This window comes from Pteropus vampyrus, unplaced genomic scaffold, assembly GCF_000151845.1.
Source record: "Pteropus vampyrus isolate Shadow unplaced genomic scaffold, Pvam_2.0 Scaffold80, whole genome shotgun sequence".
Taxonomy (NCBI): domain Eukaryota; kingdom Metazoa; phylum Chordata; class Mammalia; order Chiroptera; family Pteropodidae; genus Pteropus; species Pteropus vampyrus.
Genome location: NW_011888861.1, coordinates 5,885,928 through 5,890,245, shown reverse-complemented (window position 1 = coordinate 5,890,245; position 4,318 = coordinate 5,885,928). Strand labels below are relative to the sequence as shown.

At 42.4% G+C, this 4,318-nt stretch overlaps 1 pseudogene; it reads left to right on the top strand.

Annotated features, from left to right (window-relative positions):
* Positions 1–785: 785 nt before the first annotated feature.
* Positions 786–900, top strand: LOC111741646 (annotated as a pseudogene).
* The last annotated feature ends 3,418 nt before the right edge of the window (positions 901–4,318 follow it).

Sequence of the window (4,318 nt, the reverse complement as noted above, 5' to 3'; positions counted from 1 at the left end):
CATTGTGCCCAACATGGACACTGCCCACTCCCTGCCAGCCAGCGCTGCAATCCTGTCACCTGAACTTTCTCTGCATACCCACCTGCTGGGGCTCCTGCTGAACACACTTTCTTCAATGTCTGACTTGTACATCAGCATGGTGTTCTCCAGCATCAGGCTCCTGCAGAGTGCACTTTCTGTGCTAATTGACTCCTGCAGCAGTGCAGCTTTCTCTGGCTTTGGGCTTCTTCAGAGCTTGCTTCTCCAGTTCCCTTCTAGCAGAGCTCAGCCACCAGAAGCTTCCCCTGGCACCCAGGGGGCAGATTTCCAGCAATTCCAGCAGTGACTTCCCTACCAGTCAGTGAACGATAGCCCTGGCTTCTCCAAGGGAGTCTTCCGAGGTGGGCTCTTCGTCGGGTGGTCTATCTCAGCTTACAGCCGCTGCTCCTGTATTCTCACTGGCCAATTCCCCTCCCTGTCAATCACCTATTCTTAATTCTTTATATTAAATGTTCTCTATTGAAGATACTGTGTGGCTTTTGCCTCCTTATTCGAATCCTCTCAGGATTCCTCAAGGTCAGCCCTAGTGACATTTGGGCCAGATCATTCTTTGTCATGTGGGACTTTCTTGTGAATTGTAGAATTAGCAGCATCACTGACCTCTACCAACCAGATGCTAGGAGCACCCTCACAGTTGTAACAATAAAAAGTGTTTCCAGGACATGATTCCATAGTGTAGCGGTTAGCACATCTGCTTTACACGCAGAAGGTCCTGGGTTTGTGCCCCAGTGGAGCCATGGTCCATGGTCTACGGCCATGCCACTCTGAACAGCCTGATGTCTGATCTTGGAAGCTAAGCAGGGTCGAGCCTGGTTAGTACTTGGATGGGAGACCACCTAGGAAGACCAGGTGCTGTAGGCATAAATAATAATAAATAATACAAACAAATAAATGTTTCCAGATATTGTGAAATGTCCCATGGGAGGCGAAATCTTCCCTGGTTGAGAACCATTGCCCTATCTCAAATCCCCCCTTCCATCTTGTCTTATCCTATTTCCATTTTATTTCTCTTCACAGCACTGTTCATTACCTAGTAGTGTATTTATTATACACGTTACTGTTTACCATCTGTCTCCCTGGTTAGAATGTAAAGTACATAAAGGCGTGGGCTTTGTTTTGTTTCCTACTATAACTCCAGCATCTACAATGGTGTCTGATACACTGGCAGCTGCTCAATAAATATGAATGGATGAGTGGGTGTGAGGAGACAAGATTGAAGAAGGCAAGAGAACAGTGCAAGGCCCCGAAAAAAAAAGAACGAGTTGTAGAGAGAGTCCAAAGACCCAGGAGGCCAGAGGCCAGGAGACCCTGCATGAGGAGGGGTAGTCAGTAACGAGGCAACAGGTAGCCCACAGAGCAGGAAGCCAGGGAGATGCCCACTGGCGCTTTGGCTGAGTTTGGCTGTGCAGCAGGCAAAAAGACCTTCTCTTTACCAAATCTTCTGAAATATGTCTCTCCATATACCATGTAATTAGGAATTTTTTTGAGGGAATGAAGGCAAATTCTATGTCCTGCCCTATGGCTGGCACTTGTTGAGGACAGATCGCAAGAGCACTCAACCAAAAATGGGTGACCCAGATAAACACATTTATCCACGAGGAATCTGAGTCACATCAATGCCAGTGACCTAAGCTGGGCTCAGTTCTCCAGGCTGATTTTCTTTAAGGTTCACTTTCTCCCCAAGGAAGCATGAGGTGCACAGAAGGCTGGTAGCAGAGGTGACACTAATTACATGGGTGTAATGAACAGTGCAAATCTCTAATGAGCAGAAACCACTGGCTCATTCACAATCATTTTTGAGGAAAGAATTTTGCTTTTTTGCTCGACTCGTTTATTCACTTAAATGAGATGACAATGGGTGTGAAAGTGTTATAGCGCAGAGTTCCAGAAAACTGTGGGGGATTGATACTATTACAGGAAGAGAAAACGTCTGCTGTCTTTCAATAGATCTTTGAACATGAGCACATCAGAGTGTTTGTTGGCCACTAAAGTGAGAAGTGCTTTGTGCACCTTGGAGACTAGATTCTGCACCGTTTACTAACGATTCCTTTTGAGGAAGCCAGGACAGTCAGCTGGCCCTTCTCTTATCCACCAAAGGGGGCGCCACTGCGCTAGAAGAAGATACCTTCCCCAATGTCTCCTGGATACGCCCTCCAGTTGAACTGGAGATTTCCCTGGAGCCAAGGGAGCTGCTGTCTACCGTGGCTCACCAAAAATAGCCTTCTCAAGTGTGTATAGGCGACAGAATATGGATGCAGGACATTGAGAAGATAAGATGAGGTACCGTTGAAATTTTTTCAGTTCTCTGTCATATAAATGGATGCCTCCTGATGCACTAAATGCTCACATATTCCGGTGTCCTTTGATGGTATTTTCCTATTCCGTCTGAGAAATATAAGGTCTTGTGAACAAATATGGTTAAAAAATGGATGTTTTAAGTTTGGAAAAGAAAAGAAAATAGGTAAAGTACCTCACCATTACATGAATTGTCAGGTTTTGTTTTTGTTTTTTTTGTCAAGTATGCTTTTAGTAGTGGCAGCACTACGTAGATGAATAAAGGCATGAAAAAGAAAAGTTCGTTCACTCCGTTGGATCTTTACCTCCATGGCTCAGTACCAAGACTCTCTCCAGGTTATAATGTATTTCATTTTCCATTGGAGCTATATGTCTCAAAAATTTTTACTCCCAAAATTCCACCAAAAAAGCTGTCTAGTTCTGACAGCTTTTTAAGGACAGACTGAAATCCCAGCTATGCTACTTACCCACCCATTTACTGAAACTTTTGGAAACTCTGTCATACTAAAATGGGTATAAATGTGCACATCATTATTTGGTGGTGGTGGTGATGGGGGATAAATAGTATAACATTTGAATAATAGGGCACAGTACAAAGAAAGTGCTCAATAAATGATAGTGATTATTAAAATTAATATTGTACTTCAATGTTGGATGTGCTTTTTTTTTTTTTTTTAATCTAGTACCTGCTGTCAGGTAAAATCAGGAGGCAACATAAATGACTCTGGGAGATGATTGTAGAGGCCAGACCACTGAGCTGTTAATTCAGGCTACTCCAGGAAAAGGGCACTTCTGTTAAGAGAATATTTATCAGATACCTACCCTCTGCTTTGCAGTAATAGACATGTTTTGAGTTTTTCCTATGTGTGCTAGGCATTATGGAGGGCGTATGACAAACTATTGCAAGTGGCGATTTTGTGGGTCCTGAGTTTTATTGAAACCTTGTTAATGCTGACTGAGTCAGTTATGGCTAGATACCCACTCTAAATTCTAGGATATTTTAACTGTAGGGGGGGTCACAGCTGTTGGTTGGGGCTGGTGAATAATGTAGTATATTATTTCTCTTCACTCTCTTATTTCAAAGATCCAGCCATTTTTCTAGTTCCTTTTCTCTCAACGACTACGATGTCGGGATCTATATTGTGTCAAAACAACTGACTACTTCATGAATCCTGTTTCGTTAAGTGAGGGGGTGGTCGTGCAAACACTCCAAAAAAAAAAAAAATCTCTTTAGACAGTGATAAGTAACAGAATTCTTATTTTTGTGTGAATAAATTGCTAAATCAACCTCACAGAAAAATCCTGGAAAAAAATAATTTTTTGTTTCAAAACTGAACTCTGCTCTCCTGTTAGGCCAGACTACTGGTTCTGCACAAGCGAGGAAAGAAAATTTTCAACATACTAGAAGTATTCTTAAGGCCCGGTGACAATTTAATAATAAAAAGCTATTAAGAAGTTTTTCTTGATTGGGCGTTGCTGGGTAATTGACTCACTTGACAATGACTGGGGTTGTTTTCACATTGCTGGAGCCAGACAGATGCTTTTCTCTGAGCTCAGCTTAGAAATTTGTCTTGCACCGAGCTGCCCTCTGTTGGCTGGAACATGGATTCTTCTTTTCCATAGTGACCTTCCCTGAGGATCAAAGAATAATGACCCATGTTTACAAATATTCGTCTGGTGCATATTGAACATCTGGACCAAAATAAAGATCAATTTGGATTTCGAATTAACACATTTTTATTAAGTGCACCCTCCACTCCACACCTCATCTTTGACCGTGCCTAATTTATCTTCTTAGCACTTATCTCATCTTATATATATCCATTTGTTTGCCTTTTGCTTGTCTTGCTGACTAGAAGGTAAGCTTCATGAGACTGAGGACTATGGTTTATGGGTGTATCCTTGGGCCTAGAAGAATGCCTGGCAGGTAGTAAGTAGTCTAGAAATATTACTTCAATAAATAAATGGGTACCAAGTATATGTT